Here is a 17,648-nt window from a genome sequence, read left to right on the forward strand (position 1 = left end):
TTAATAGAAATGGTAATCTGAAATCTCATTATGTTTAAACTGAAATAACTTACTTAAAGTTGCCATTCTCTTTAAGCCAAACATACTTTGTGTTCCCTGCTTATGTATGTGTACACAAGAAAGCAAGACAACAGAAACCGAGGAAGCAAAATTGCCAAATAGGCAAGGTCTTTAAAAATTTGAGGCAAAATTTACAGTGCTTTTTCCCAATTAAGTATTTGCTTAATGCTTTTCCACAGGCTGAAAGGACTTTCATACTGGTTTTATCAGTTTTCAGTACACAGTGATATTCAGAAGACCTCAGTTCTCGCTCAAAGTTTGTCGTACATCGCATGCATGCAACAGAGAGATAAAATTCTGACAATAAATGTGCTCTGTCCTTGTTTACTTTTCTAAGCAAAACTGATATGAAGTGTATTGCTTGTTCGGAAAAGCCTCTGTTATGAGATTAATGAAAGAGATATCAGCTGCAGGGTTAACGATTTCCTTAATGATCAAGAAACTGTTTACAGTGATCTGGGAAGGAAGGTGTGGATAGTGAAGCAGATGAATTAAAAACTTGGAAAAAGTTTTCAAAAAGTTTGTTGAAATTCATAACCTTCTTATTTCTTGATATATTCTGAGAGGCAATGTGTATACATTTTTTTTCATTTCGTAAGCTAAAATTCTGATTAGACTGGTCAAAAAATAAGTGTTAAAAACTGTACTTTACAGTCTCAAATCAGTACGTCACTTGGCAAAAAGAACTTGAAAATGCAAATCTCATTCTAAATTTTCCTGTAAGAATCAAAAGAGAAGAGAAAAGAGGCAGGCAGTAGGTGGACCTCTCTTTGTATTTAAGATTGAATGGTTTGAGTATTTCCTGAAAGTCTTCAGAAGTCTTCTGAAAAGCTTCAGATATCAAAATAGGAACACCTGAAGGCCTATTATCAAAATAATAGCCTGTGTAGTCTGAACTTGGCAAAAGAGAATTGACTCATCTCCAATGACATGGGACCAATGGATTCCACTGGCAGCCAGTGACTTGTGTGACGTGACTAGATAATGAGGGCTTTTATAAACTCCTCTGCCTATTTAAGGGCCTAAAAATGAATTTTGGATCACAGGCCAAGATTCAGGGCCAGGCATCCAGGAATGGATTCTCTGCTGTTTTTAAGAACTCTCAAAACTGCAACTACGGACGGTATTTATGCACACTCTGCTAAAGTGGTAAAATCTGTTCTCTTTAGTGAATGAGGGGATAGTTATTCCTGTAATTTTTAATATAAGCTTAGAAAATGTAACTGACAATGATAACCTCAGTGAACCATCCTGGAGATGACAGGTACTCATTAAATAATAACCATTCTTTGTAGTGCATTAGCACAAGGAACTTTCGCAATGGACAATGAAGCTGTTCTGCCAGATAAAAAACACCTTCTCCTGGCGCAAAGACCTTCCAATTTAAATTCTCAACGTGACACAACATTTCAATACAGAAGATGAGAGAGTGGGTAAAATGCTATAGGGGTTCTCTTTGGTAGTATTTCATATTCTTTAAATAATAACATACAGATCTGCAAGAGTATTCTGCAGAATTTAGAGTGTGAGAGTGTGATTAAAAAAATATCTGGGCATGGATTTCAAAGAGAAACTCAGCCTGTTGGATTCATTGTATTGACGTGAAATCAAGTGAAAAAATCAAGTTCTTATGTATTAACTGAGCAAATATTTTATTCTGACTAATCAGAGTATTGTTTTACAAACATTAGAAAAGCTTGCTAAAAGCCATGTCATTCATTATTATCATTTAAAATATTGGTATTATTTCTTTGGAATAATTACAAACATAGCAATTATTCATAAGATAAATGGGTAGGATTAAAAATAAGCACATACAAAGCTATTCATCAATTAAATAAATCAGCCCATGTTATGAAAACTCCATGAAAAGGTACCTTAGAGATTTAGTTAATAGAAAAGCACTAATTATTACAGGAATGTTGATTGTTTGGACATGGTAAGCAGGAAATCTTAAAAGTATTGTCTAGATAAGACTAGAGCCTTATTTTCTTTTTTAAAAACCAGGGCAAATATTATGCACACCAAGACATTCAGTGGTATGTTTTTTTAGAATTATTCTAATATATCTGTGCAAAAAGTCAGATTATCTTGTATAATATAGCACACAGGCATAGGATGAAATTGTGTCTGTGGCAGCTGTGCTGTGTCCCCCTGACACCTCCCTCCCCCAAAAAAGAACCCCAAACCACACTACCCTTTAGTCTTTAAGTGTTGCATGTTGTGGCTCTGTTTAGGTTATTTCTTACCTAAAAAGCTGGTGGGTTTGAAGAGGAGAGACATGCAGGTCTTTTCCACTGAGAGCATAAAGAGAAGTAGTTACAACTGTAGATACTGAAGCGATGTTCAGATGTCTTCAAGCTTCCAGAGACCCAGTCAGCCTGAAGAAAAGGATGCAGTATGGTTGAATTAGCATGCTGCAGAGCTTGTAAAAGCAAACTCGTTATTAGCCTCGGTGACCAGGCCATGCCAGACTGACCAGACAGCATTTAGGCACGGTAAGCAGTACTGTGCCTCACCAGCATATTCAGGTCTTTCAAATACATTGGGGAAATCAGTGTTGCAAGTGACACCGTGTAACAGAGAGATGAGCAAAAAGGTAGATGAGGAGGAGCCAAGAGCCCGCTGCAGCTGCCTGCACAGCACGACCCACACCCCCATGGGTGCTGCCAGTGGCTTGGCAGGGGCCTCTCTGTCCCCCAACACTCGGCAGCTGCTCTCCATTCCCTGCGTGTGCCCCAGACCCCAGTTACCTCTGGGCTGTGTGGAAGAGTCTCCCTGAGACCCTCCTGACACACTGGCCACTGAAACTCCCAGGTACCAAACTTATTGTGCTGAGCAGCCTATGAATAGTTACATATTCACTGCAGACGAAAACCAGCTCGCTCACCTGAGCAAACAGAAAACTAAGCTGGAAGGTCAGACAGCTTACTTTGCTTTGTCAGGCTATCCTCATTATCATTGCAGGGTTGGTAAACTATAAATATCTACCCAGCAAAAAAGGAAAAGTCGTACTTTCAACACAAGTTCTGTTCTTTCTGCTGGGGTTGCTCTGATTTTTATTATTTCTAACCCCGTTATTTGTAGTATTTCAAAGGTAAAATGTGTTCATAGTTCATGTAACTTTGCAAAGCAGGATCTTTGCTGCTACATTGAAACAGCAGTACAGGAGTAATTCCTGCTTTAGGGGGAGGCATGTGCACTCCACTGCATGCACATGTATGCATGTATGGTCTCTTTAAAACTGAAAGAGACCAAAATCTAAGACGGAAATGTGTCACTTCCCCTTATCCATTCTTCAGCTCAATTTTCAAGGGAATAAAAGACAGCTGCTTTAACCTGGAAGGCCCATGGTACGTGCGTTGGAGGGAGCAGGGCTTGTGGGGGCTGCTGAGCTTTGCTTCCCCGTAGTCTGTGCATTGGCAAAGTGTCTGCCATGAAGTATGTGTTCTCTGAAAGGCCTGCAAAGTTACCGATATATGTCTAAACAGGGATATAAATAGAAAAGCGGGTCTGGTAGTGTGTGCAAGCTTTATTTGGGAAAAAATCCCAAAAGGGACTGAGAACAAAAAGAGCTTTTCACTGCCTCAAGCCTGATGCTGGCCAGGGTCCAGACAGATCCCTGCTGCTGGCTGAAATTAGAGCTGCGTGAGGTCTGTCCCAAGTTGTGTCTGGTCGCCTGTAGTCCTGGACCTCTCTTCTGAGAGTTACAGATCATCCAGATTTGGAAGTGTCCATCTTATTTGGCTTGGCCTCTTTCCTTTTTCGTTGGTGACTAAGGGATGATATAAGAGTGATTTTGAGATCCAGAACAATCTGGAACAGTGCCCATGCGTGTAGCTTTTTTAGTGAGTAAACTTGAACTTTGTCTTGCATCTGAAGTTTAATAATATTGACCTAAAGTACATAGTGGGGAAGAGTTAGGTGGTGTTTTCCATAAATATATAACCCATTTTTAAATTACACATTTACATAATTTTTTTTTTTTAAACCAACTTTTTTTATGTAAAGGACCTTTGTTGATGCCTGATTATTAACATTATTGTTGCTATTGTTATGATTATTGTTATGATTGTAATTGTTATTATTATTATTTAGATTAATAACAAGGAAAATTATCTTATATGATGAAAAGATATGTAAAAAGTACTCTGGGAAATAGGGCTTGATTCTTTGCAAATATGGAGCTACAAAATCTACCGTAAGAATATACAAATTTCAGAATAGATCACAGCACCCTCAAGCTGGGGGGCCAAATCAAGGCCCTACCTGCTGCAAAGGTTGACTTGAGGCCATATTTGTGTTCATGTGTTCTGTAATATATCTAAATTCCCTGCTGTATATTCAGAGTGAATTGAGTTTTGAGTGCTGAAAAAAACAAAAAAACAAAAAAAAGAGTAAAACTCTGTATCTTATATTTAGTTACTTTCAAATTTTCATTTTTTTTCTTGTGACAGGAAGACATAACTACATAAAATGTCATAGTAGCAGAACACAAGCATAGTGTTGTGTGCTGGGATCACAGTCAGCAGTCTTGGCTATACATTTTTGCATCTGAATGTGTACAACTCAAAACACAGGTTTATTAGGAATCATCAATCCCAGTTTATGCAAGGAACAGACAGTTCCTTTATGGTGGAGTCTGCTTGCTAGTCTGTTGCACAGCTGGGTATAGCTGAAGAACAAGTAGGAGACAAATTAGGAAGTTTGATTCTTGAAGTAACTGGAAATATCCAAGCAGAAATATGCTCCAAATCACAGGCTATTAACAAGAGAACAGGACGTACAAAGTACATTCTTCTGAGAAGCACAGTTCTTTAAGACAGCTCCTGTGTCTTTTGAAAGGAGCACACTATTCTCTGAACTTCTCTGGAGATCTGTGTTGCTGCTAATGATGGTGTGCGTTCGTGTGAAAGCAGAAGGATCCTGCCAGGTTCTCCGCTCAGGAGAGCTGGCCACTGCATTCTGCCTCATCCATTCACACTACCCCAAAAAACCCCCAGCATCCTACCCACACACCCTGGGAAAAAAGGCATTTTACGTCCGTTTAACGTCATTATATCTTAATGTTTAATTAAATCTTAATAACCTTATTGTTTGTACACGTGCTTGTACAACTTTTACTTGGTGTTTATCATCTCTCTCTGTGAGCTGTTCTGTTGACCTCTTAGGAGCTAGCTCATAAAGAAGCTGTTGGCAATATAAAATGATGTGTGCCTTAGGAGTGCTTATCTTTGCTGTGCATAAAAGGACACTGTATAGATAGCTCTTGCGTAGATATTTAACTAAATGGTGATATTTCTCACCTTTTTTATGTGTTAGCTGATTGCAAGATGTTCCCATAGAAATTGGCTGTTCCTTCACTTAAAGCATGGAATTAACTTACTTTTTTCTGCTATAGAAATTGTGACAAAAATAAAAATACTTAATGCTGTCAATGGTGAGAGTAAAGACTGACTAAAGCAATCCTAACAGCTCTTACAGTCCCGCTTTGCCAATCCATTGGTATTACTGATATTGCATTTTATGGTGCTTTGTCTAAATTTCAAGAGCTGTGACTTCCATCAAAGATTTTTCCATAACTCAGAAGAACTCATTATCAGAGAAAAGTTCTTGTCTATGTTTTCACTGTTTTTTCACTCTGCTACTTTTAGCTCTACTTCTAGGGTATAATTCCCAATTAAATAATATTGTCTTTGCAGTTCTGCATTTTGCCCTCTACAAAAATCCAGCATTGTGTTGCATTCTGATGATTTCCGTAGGTGTCTACTTCTCTGTGGTTCAGACACAAAGACAAAGTTTTCAACTGCATTATGGTATTCTGTGATATTTTGTCACGAAAAGAATCCATAAAGTTTTTCTTAAGGATGTTCCTGACATAAGAGAGCATACTTATGGAATGTCTAAACAGCTGATTATGTTGGGTATGATTGAATTTCTTGCTGGAGCAGCACTAGTGTCCATCGCTTACTGAATATAACTTTGATCAGCTGTAAAGCTATTCTCAGTTTCTCATCGAGTTCCCAGGCAACCAGATTGCTATTTTACCCATATATTTTCACCAATTCTTTGGATTATGCCTTTTTCCTCACTGGTGTTCACAGAACGTACAAAGCTAATGTCGGTTAAATATTTCATGTGTGTACCGTTAATTTTCCATATATTTTTTCATGAAACAAGATGTGGATTCTGAAGCTGGTGCTGTGAGAGCTTTTATTATGTAGAACGCCCCTTCATTAAAGAGAATATTTAATTTTTATGATAAACCTTTGTTTTGCAAAGCAATTTTTCCTGTTTCTCTTCACAGTCCTGTGTGCGTTTTAAGTGGTAAATTAAATGACTCCTGGGAAATTACTTTTCATTTCTGCGGAATTAGTAATATTGATGACTCTGAAAGTCCATCAATAATCTGATGATTATACTACATTTTCTGTCAAACAAAACAATATCCATATCATGAGGCCAGAGAGAAGGCAAGTCTTAGAACAATATGGATTTTTCTCTTTAAATAGATTGTCTTCAGTTCTTATTGTGTTTCAAAAAGTGGAGAAGGTGTCATAGTAACACATACTGTCGTGTTTCCCTATCAGCATAAATTCCTAAACTTCCTCCTTCAGAAAAGTCAGATAGAATGTCTAGGGTAAAAGTTAAAGCTAACTCTGTGTGAGAAAACCAAGGCACTTGACCCAAAGGCTATCCGTAACTAATCTCCTGAATAATCCCTTAACAAACAGGGGTTCTGTAAAGTATGCTGTCTGAAAAGTACCAACGGGGAAGTTGCAATGTAGCTAATTTACATGTGTTGTGCATAATGTTTTATGGACATTTTATTCTTGCAGTGTGTCTGGGAGCCTTGAAAGGATGAAAGATAAATACGATTTAGTTCTGATCATAGTGATCCACTCATCTTAATAGGGACGTGAGATCATTCGCAATCAAACAACAAATCCTTGGTAAAAAAATTTGTCGTTCTTAAGCAAACTAATAACTGTTTCAGAACCAGCAGCTTGCTAACTGAACCAAGACAAAGGGTTAAGCATGTGAAATCAAAGACTGACTTACAATGATGTTTTATGGGATAGTGATATTTTTTTAGATCTGATAGAACATTTATGGAGTTGCTATGAGCTCACCATAATATTACTAATGTAGTTGATAGTTAAGGGAGAAACAGATTAACAGGGGAACCCACTATTTTCTTGAAGAAACTACGGTTTACTGTCTGAATTCTCAATACTTGGTAAATGGTATTTCTAATTATTTTATGACATTGCCTATATAGATTTAATCAGGAAATTAATCAGTGCTATGGCTGTGTATTTAGGTAGTGTAAGATGATGTCCTTTTCCCTATTTACATATAGAGGGGAGCGATTACAATTACAGACATGTCTACATCTTTTCAAATTATGTTATAATATTGGAATGATTTTACAGTTTAGATCAGCTTCCAAGCTATGCTTCTGTGCCTTCATCTGCCTCCCCAAATGAAGGGCAATCAGTGCCCATGGACGATGACTGGAGGGAGATACCACCTCCTTCTTCAGAGACCATGCTGAAGGTTCTTACGGGAAGAATTACAAGCAGACTTTAATTTGTGAAAGAAATGTAAAGCTAAAATGAGCTACTGGAAACCTCTATTAAATTTGACTAATTTTATTAAAAAAACACTCCACCTAGGTCACTGCTCTTGGTGAGACAGTTGTGTCGTTGAAGAATTTTTTTCACATTTTTTCAAGTCTGCATTTTTCCATTTTCAATCTTCTTAATATATTCCTTACCACTCTTACAGCAGTTGCCTATACACTCATATCAGTGATGAGGATATTCGCTACGTTTTTTTAATGTAGCAGATACACTGTCCTGTATAGTTTCAATTAATATCCCACACACACTTCTGACAACATTAAAATGCCACCGCAAACAATGAACAAACCCCCAGTTGTACAGGACCCCTCCAAACACCTGAAACCAGGACATCTAATAACAGAACATAAGGAACAGAACATTGATTTTCTGTAATCCACCAGTTGGGCTATCAACAGAAAGCAGAAACTTACTTTCTGAGTTATCTAATTTTATTTCCCTTGTCCCCGCCCCATTTCATTATAGCTGATTCAATACTGTTTATTTGCATATGCTTGGGCATGAAGTACACTACTGCCTGGGGAACACCTATGTTAAGGCTGAGCAAACCCATTCTTCCAATAAACGCTCCTCTTGGCAATTTAGAGATCTGACACTGAGTAAGGGGGAAAGGTCTTGTATCAAAATTCAGCTTAGCTGTTTTCTCATAAACTGTGCAATCTTTAGTGACTGAGGTTGTACTGAATCAACAAGATGCCTTTATTTCTGCCCAAACTTTTTTTGGGACTAGCTCCTAACAGCCAGTTGCCAACCAGTCAGATGCATTTTTGTTTTACTGCATGTTAGAAAGTAGCCAATTAAGATCTGATTCCCAGAATGAAAAAGAGGGAAGATAACACCTGCTAAGTAAATGGCATAAAATAACACTAAAGTAAGGATGTATTTAAAGTGTGAACATGTGAACACAGATGTGCTTTTCTTTACGTGAATTGATAATAATGCCTTTGAGACTTTTGGGTAACGTGCCTTTGTTGATCAGTTCATCAAAGAGTTAAAAGAACAAAATTGTGAGAGAGTTTTGCTTCACATCAATCATTTGCTTCACAATTTGAAGATCACTGTTCCCTTTTAATCAGCACATGGAATATATTCTCTTTTCTTGGAGAGGGCAATTTGTTCATTACTAATTGAAGTAGACTAATTATAAATGATTAGCATTTGAAGAAGGCTTTTAACTGCTATATAAGACCAGTTCAGTGTGCCTTTCTCTGCACTTCTCATGAGTCTAACTTAAAATACATAATTCAGTAAAGACTTTAGTATAAAATCGGATTAAGTATACTTATAAGTCTTTATCAGTCATTTCTGATGGTCTCTAATGCTAAACAAAATGATGTTAAATATGCAGAACCGCAAAAGACAGAAATATAAACATGCTTGCTTTCTACAGGAGATATTCCTACTGTTTTTCCACACACTGTTTGACTGCAAATACTGTTTCATGAAGAATACTAAAAAAATACCTTAAGCTTTTAGTTCAAAATGGACAGCAACCCAAGAAGTAATACTGATCTTGTAAATCCAGCTGAAAAAGAATCTTAAAAATCTGTACTAAAGGAAACTGGACAGATTCTGTAATTGCTTGCAGTATCAGTAACAGTACTGATAGGAGCATCAGTTTAGAATAAAACCATTAAAATAAACTAATTCACATACTTACATATATGTAGAACAGAAATTGGTTTTTTAACTCCTCGTCTCTCTCCTTGCTGTCTGGTTATAATGGAGAACTCAATTCTGTACTATAGAAGGTTCTTCATCATTTTCAACCTGTGAGCGTGAATGTGACCACTGCTTTCTGAATGACATATTTCCGAGGCTGGGGCAGGGAGAATAGCAAAGGGAAGAAGTGAAGTGACTTCTTGCTAGAAGCCATTCTGTAAAGCCAGTTTTTCTCTTGGTGAAAGGAAAAGATTTTTCACTTGACTTTCCTGTTTAAGTCCTGTACCACTTGTCTTAGTTCTCCAGACGCTATATTCTTTGTGAAGGTCTGATCTCCTTTGCAACCGGTTCCCCGTCTCCTTCCCATGAAACATCTTGAGGCCAGCCTTGGGTCTTGGACACAGTCTCAAGTTAGTTATGAACAAGGAGCAACAACCAGGTGGCCCACATGACAACATCCCTAAATAGCTTTATAAACGTGGCAGTAGTAATGGTTATGCAGTTGGCTGTGCACTGTACAAATGCAGCAAACAAGATCCCTGCCCAACTGATCTAAGAGTCAAATGAGATCCCAGACGCAAAAAAGCACAGAGCAGAAGAAAATCACAGTCATGGTATGCTGTAGTCATAGAGCTTTACAAGCTTCACTGTCTTTAATGAAGTTTTCTGAGGCTTCATAGTAAGGGATTTTTTTAGGAATGGAGGGGAGAAAGATAGGGAGATATTTTCACTCTATCATTTAAGAGATGAAGCAGTTAAAATGCGGAGACTGAACTGAGAAGTCTTTTGCAGTTCCTGCTGTTAAATTACTGGAACTTACTAGGATGGGGCTATGATGTATTGAGCATTAAAAATAAAGGCGTTGTACTTCATAATATGTTATATTTTGTAGAAAAAGTGACCTAGTGGTGGAAGAATGAAAAGACAGGGGTGACATGGTCAAAACTTTGTAGTAGAACAGCACTCTTTGCAGCAATGTTTTGGATAAGTGAGGGGAGACTGAATATATATTGTATTTCTAAATATATGTGATTGTGAAATGCTAGTTGATCAGAGCTTGAAAAAGGAGGTTTTGTTGTGAGGATAAAGAGGAGAATTACACCTAGGAGGTACAAGTAGAAGAATTTGCAAAACTGGCTCCCAGGTTGAGAGGCTAGTGAAAGGTACAAGTGAAAAAACTGTATCTTTGGATTGTTGCTTGAGTGGTAGAATTGAGAAAGTTATCCTGAGTGATTAAGAAAATTGTGGGAAAATGTTGCAAGTGAATATCACGATGCCTGTTTTAATTTTGTTGAACTTGAAAAGTTGGTAGCTAATCACTCATAAGAAGATGTCAAAGAGAGGAGGTGGTGATGGGTCAGGCCCAGTGAGGTGAGGTGGGGCTGTGAGTTGCTTTAAGATGGTAGTTAAATTTAAATCTGCAAGTAAAGAGTACCCCGAGGCAACTTAAAGGCAGGAGAGGAGGAGACAAAATACAAAGTATTTTGAAGTTCCCACCAAGAACCACAATAAAATCTGGAAGGTTCTGTGGAAAACACACAGTGAAAAAGAAATCATCATTCTGCACAGTCAGAGAAGCCAAAAGAAGACTGATTTGAAGGAGAACTTAGTTGTACTGAAGGGAGCTGACAGCTCAAGGCAGGATGTGGAGTGCTGTTTCTGAGTGTAAAGAGATTAAAGAGAGAGGAGAAATAGTAGTTAAAGAGGCAAGGGGGTTGGGGCAAGCATGTTTGTGCTGTGGCGTGAGAGGATGTGAAAGCAAGGCAAAGATTAAAAGAGGGAGTAAGAACAGACACTAGCGAAATCTGAAGTTATTGTTCCAGTTTTGTGATAAGGAAAATGAAAGTAAGTAGCAGGGAGGAAAGACAAAAATTTGCAATGAAAGCAAATGGAGAGGACTGAAAGAAGTTCTAAAAATATGTCATGGTTCTTTCTTCAATCACCAGACGGTGATCTTTCTGCCTGCTGAGGATGATGAAGGTAGTGAGGTCCAGATACGGCAGGACAGACTGAATCATGGTTTTCCCATGCTCATCTATACCGCTCTGATCCAGACTTGCCTTGTTTTCTGTCTAAGGCATTGTAGAGGGAAGCTAGGGGTTGAATTGCTTACAATTAGGCTCAGGTGCATCTGAATGTACATGGTTCTGCATAAGGCTGTTACGAGTGTCAACTAAACCACTAAAACTGCCTTTTAAAGAGAATTATCAGTCGGTTAAGCGGGCCATGAACAGGTGTATCAACATGCCCTGAGCACACACTGGAATGAGAACCTAAAGACCTAAACACTGTCTTATCCATTTTCTTTATTCTGCTGGGGCTTAAACAGGGCAAAATTAGGACAAGTAAACGTAGAGATGAAGTTTCAGATCAAAACCAGACATTCAGTATTTGCAAAGCCTTTGTGTTCGGGGAGGCAATGAAGAGAAGCTATTTGGATCACACAGTTGAAATCAGATAGCCAAAGTCATGCCTATTTTAGAAGTTTGAGTCCTTTTACGGATGGTCTCTGGCTTTTCTTTTCACCCCTTACTTCAGAATAGATCTGCCTTTACTGTGTTCACTTATTAATGTTTAGTAACTGTAGGGATGCTAACATTCCAAACAAGTAGATGGCTAGACATGTCCTTTCTTTTCTGCCTCCATTATAGAAAAGTACCTAGTATAGCGTATCGTAACAATATTTTTGTATTGTTATATAAATAGGAGTACATTTCAGCTATATGCTATTGTTTAACAATGTTGCCACCTTTTGCAAAGATGCGCTCTACACAAAGGAAAAACACGTGTAGGGGAATGAGTTATAAACCCTGCCTTTTAAATGTAACACAGAAAACAACTGAAGTGTACCATGGCAAAGTGAACTGCAAGCAGTTTGCACAGCTTATACTGCATGTATTCTAACAAACACATCAAAACAGAATATAACCTCTAAGTATTTAAATATCCTTGCTATCACGCAAAACTAAATAGTCTGTACAATTTCTTTATATGTGAGGTGACTCTTTCAGATGTATTTACCATATTTATTACTTTTTCCCAGTATCTCTCCTACCTTTTCTCAAATTTGAACTCAGAAATACTTACCTGTATAAAAAATTCCTTACATTCCTCTCCCTCTCTTAATTTCTCTGTTCCCATTTCCTATCTCGTATCAGAAGCAAAGTATAACTGTATTTGCAGATTTCTCTTTTTTCTCTCCAGCTTTTCTCCACCAGCAGGCCTTTGATTTGAAATTGTAAGGCACTTAATCTTTTGCCAGCATTCTTATAAACAGATTCAGCTTGTCCTTTTGCCGATGCTTCAGCATGTAGCCAATTTCCTCTCTTTTCTTGCAGTTTAGAAGACCTCAGATAATTCTTCCTCTGTTCTCTCACAAATATATGAAATTCTAAGTAGTCATCTAACTTCCATCACATTCATGAGGCAATTCCATCACCACCAAATTGCAGACTTGGCAAAACATTGTCCATCTGCCTTTGAAATGATATAAGAAAGGATTGAATTTCAGAGATGCTGGAACAGACAATCTAATCTACTACGAGGCTGCTTGTACTTTTACAGAATACCCTGTTCTTTTGCATATCCCAGCATGGAATGCTTAAGCTATTATTCAGCTTGGTTAAAGTCTCCGTTCAATTCACCAGTGCTTCACATTTTATTTGATGAAAGACAAGGTCACTGGGATTCATAGAATTTGGCTTAAAACTGCTGATTTGCAGGAAACAATGCAGTTCTGTATAGATCTTTAGAAAGGACTGATCTGATGTCAGTACGCACTCTAATGGTGCTTGGCCGCAGTGTTAAAGGCTGCTGAAGTAGAAGTGGTGAATGCTTTTACTTCTCTTACAAACTCCTAGTTAATGCCTCTGGTGATAGGTTATCTAGGAATAGAGTCATGTGTTAATCCCTCAGGTTTAGTTAGATAACCCCTACCGAAGCTTTAAGCAGTTGCCACCTCAGATTCTTCAGACTGAATCCAGATAGATCATCTGTAATCCTTCACCCCCACCCCCCTTCTTCTTCATTTTAGGACTTTCAATCTGCAAGCTGTAAGCATACACAAAAGAATGTGAGCAGCTGCGGTTACAGAGACATGTCTAGTAAGCAGCAATGTGTGATTCACAGTGGCACTGCCTGAATATTCTTTAAAAAAATATTTACCCTATCTCTTTAACAATGTGTTTTAAAGTAGGACAAGCAAAAATTCTGACTCTCTGTCCTGCCTCAGCGGTCAGTGTCCCTTGCACAATGGTAGTGCAAATATTTCAGTGTTAATTTTCAAAAGCACTAAATCCACGGCAGTCAGGAAAGCTATTAAATACTCAAAAAAGAAATATGCTCAATTGCTGTCTCTCTTAGGCTGAACAGGCTCATTCATCTTTTACCCTCTATGGCTTGTAGGCTCTGACGTAAGAGAGGCCATGTACTCCAAGGGAAGGTGTTTTCATTATGTCAAAAATAAATGGCTGAAAGCTGAAGTGTGGCTAGTGCCGAGCGTGCTTCCTTGGCAGGAGCTGATGGCATTCTGAACAGCAAAGCCCTTGAGATATTTCAGTGGTCCTATATTATTTATTTTGATCATATAAATGTTTATTATCTGTCTCTAAAAATAGATGAAGTGAATTTAAGAATGTTGCAATGTGAATAAGTAGCACTTTGATGAAAACACTTTTGGCAATGTATCTATGCTGCAAGCAACCGCACAGAGTTTTCTGTTATAGAAAGACTTTTTTTTTTTTTTTTTTTGGGGGGGGGGCGGGGCGTGTTAACGTCTGAATGTCTGTAGGCTTACTGGCTTTGTGTACATTTGTTGTGACCATTTCATTAGTGAAAAAACCCAGAGAAGAGATAGGAATCAATACAGCACCATATGCAGTGTAAACGGACTTGTGTATGTTTGGAATATAGTAGTTAAAATCTTATCTGGTCATGCTTACCCAAATGATAACAGCCAAAACACATAATGGGCTGTGGAGCTGCTCTAAACATCACTGTAGACCAGGATAGTTGAGTAAGAATCCAAGAACTGGTAGCAATAAACATTGCTTTCTCTTGTTTCCAACTATACCTAACTCTGATGGCTATTGCAAGCTGAGCTCGAAGATGCTGATGTATGTAACCGTACTGATGGGTTTATGGTATTTGAAACTGCATTTTTGTGAAACTTGTGACCTATATTGCAGTCAGTTGTGGAAAATCCTTCAAGTGGTTATGAGCAATCTCATGATTTTTCACCTGTTCTGAAATCTTATTCCTCAATTTGTGTTCTATCTATCTAAAATTAGGATAGTACTTGTAAATACATATTTTAGTGGGTTTTAAAATTATGTAGTCTTTCATGATTTTTCACCTGTTCTGAAATCTTATTCCTCAATTTGTGTTCTATCTATCTAAAATTAGGATAGTACTTGTAAATACATATTTTAGTGGGTTTTAAAATTATGTAGTCTTTTAAATACTACTGAATGTTTGAATTGTGATCCCTTATTGAACTGTGCTCTTTATTTGATATGTTGTCAAATACCATTTCAGAGTTCTTTCTAGTACTTTGACTGTCAGACTGACACTTCTTTTGTCTCTTTCTCTATCATCTTTGGCAAAGCACTTGAATGAGAACATGACAACATAACAAAATACCAAAGTCCCGCTTTAAAAATCTCTTTAACATGTTTAATATGGCAAATAATGTCTTTTTCCAAGACAGAACTACTTTTCTGAGATTTTATTAGTCATTTAGCACCTTTAAAATAAATAGTTTTTTTTTAAAAAAAAATCTGTAACACTTTGGTCTTTTCAGCAAAGTAAGAAAAAAAAATAATCTGTGTGATTAGAAGAATAGTCACCCCAAGGTTGCTCTCTCTTATCTGTTAAAATCCATTCCTACCAGACATAACAAGAGCTCAACTTCATGCCAAAATTGATTTGAAGTATATCTTCGCTCTTGACTTTCTCTGCAATGGCTCATTTCCCTTTTCTGTGCTTCTTTGTAATGGCCTTCTTCCAAGCTGTGAGGCTGAGAAGTCAGTACAAGCCCAACACTGATTTCAGCAGGGAACTGCAGAGACATTTGCCCTTTATTGTAGATGCAGAACATAAATTGAATCCAGGGAGAGCAGCATCCTAAAATTACCCCAGGAGTAATTTTTCTAGACCAGACATTTAGATGATGAGCATTGTTCCCTTTCTCTAAGCTTTTTTAATATCATAGAAAGTCAAGCATGTTCCTACTGTAAATATTGTATATCCCTTTTTTAAGCATGGTTTTTACAAGAACCCTTTTGGGTGGCAACACAAATGCAAAATACTTAGGATCCAAATTAATTCAGAAGTAGAAGATCCAATTTGGGACTTTGCACAATAAATAACTGCTGACTGTGGATTTTGATGGAGCATAAATTATCAGATAAAACTGCAGGTCACGGTGCATTTAAGGCCTCTACTTCCAATACTGGGTTTTATTGTAAAAACAATTAATTGATTAATTAATTATAGTCAGTCATTTATCATCCTAATGCAGACTTTTTTTTTCTCTTAAAGCCAGCGTATTTCTCTTTCTTAGGAGTCACGCTTTCCAGAGCCCTTTTCATTTTATTTTAGTAGTTTGGAAAGGGAGCAGGCAGACCTCAGAGCCACGCAGTAAGACGTAACCTATCACTTTCTGTACTCTACAGAGGCAAAAATCACAGACAACTCTTTCATCTGCAGGGAGGGAGGTATTACAAGCCTAAACCAGAATCCTCAGTGCATTATTGTCTTTGCCAAATTGAATAAAGGGATTGTATCAGAAATAGTTTACGAGACTTTTCACAGGAGTTAAGAGCCCAGCCAGTGTTGCCAGAATGTGTTTTTAGTAACAATCAGAAATTCCTCTTAGCTTCCATTCATTAAGAAAGACATACCCTCTAATGCCATGTACCAATTACCACTCTTACAGAACATAGCGATTAGACTGAAACATTATTGTTTTCCTGGAAATAGTTTGTTGGAGCTAGATCCGGAGAAGTGTTTCAGCAGCATCATAATTGCTGCTGAAGTGCGATTCCTGTTTGATAGCATGTGTATTGCCAAGGGGCACACGCAGGCCCATATCCAAAAGGCATTTAAGCAGCATGACATTAAACATGGTAGTAACTATGCTCAAACCTAGTCATTATGTCAAAAATCGACAGCTCTTCTTTGTTTCCTTACACAAGGAAGAGTTTGGTGCATCAGGATGGAATCCAGAGCACACAGAGCAATTGCATCCAGTCAACATGAAATGCTGAAGATAAGGATGTATGCAAGCAACTTCAGAAGCTGTAGGGGAAGCATTTGTTACTCAGCTAGTAAAAACAACTCCACATCACTTTAACTTCTAATCTCAGTGTGTGGTTTATATATGGCATTTTTTGCCATGTTCCTAATGTCTCACAAGAAATAATAAGAAACTCAGTACACTGTGAAAGGGTTCCACTGCACAAAATCTGTTTCGTGATGCTTCCCATTCTCCTCGCCCTCAGCAGAGCAGAATGATAAGATATGTTTAGACCCGGAGACTTACAAATTTTGAGAGATAGTGCCTACTTGGATTTTCCCTACTCAGGTCATTATTTCAGCACACTTTATCAAGCAAAGGACTCTTTTTTTTTTTTTTTTTTTTTTTTTCCTCTTCCTTGAGTAAGGTCACTTTTTGAGTGTGCTAGCATTTTGAAAATGCCAAACCACATCTAGCTATTCTTGAGAATGTTTAACAACACTGGTTGAGGCAGAGATTCACAGCAAATCCAGCATGAAGTCATTGCGACTGAACTGGACTTTAATATGGAAATATATAATGGTTACATCATGAAGTTTATTCTCTCATGTTGGGGAAACATAGGTAAAATATCTGTAAAATCCTTGATCTCTTTCCACGTTCCATGTCATAAAGAAGCACAGTATATTGGACCAAGAAGCTACTAAAATGAAGTTTGAGTGAAACTCTTTCTTCACCTTCTCTAAATTATATTTGTAGTCCAAATATTTGAAAAGCTCCATTATTATGTTGGCATACATTGTTGCTAATAACAGCTTCCAATGGCGAGCTGGGCATTTAATGCAACTCTCACATTTTTTAAATAGAAAATGGAGTCACATGGAAATGCTAAATATATCCTAAATAAATAATTGAAATTTGCATATCATAGGGAAGTGTCTGCCATAGAGAGGCTGATTATAATGAGATTTATTACACAGGGAAAACATTTTTATATGCTGATTCAATTAGCTTTGAAAACTTGCAGTAGAGTGCCAGTGTTG

This window comes from Falco peregrinus, chromosome 2 (genome assembly GCF_023634155.1).
Source record: "Falco peregrinus isolate bFalPer1 chromosome 2, bFalPer1.pri, whole genome shotgun sequence".
Classification (NCBI taxonomy): Eukaryota; Metazoa; Chordata; class Aves; order Falconiformes; family Falconidae; genus Falco; species Falco peregrinus.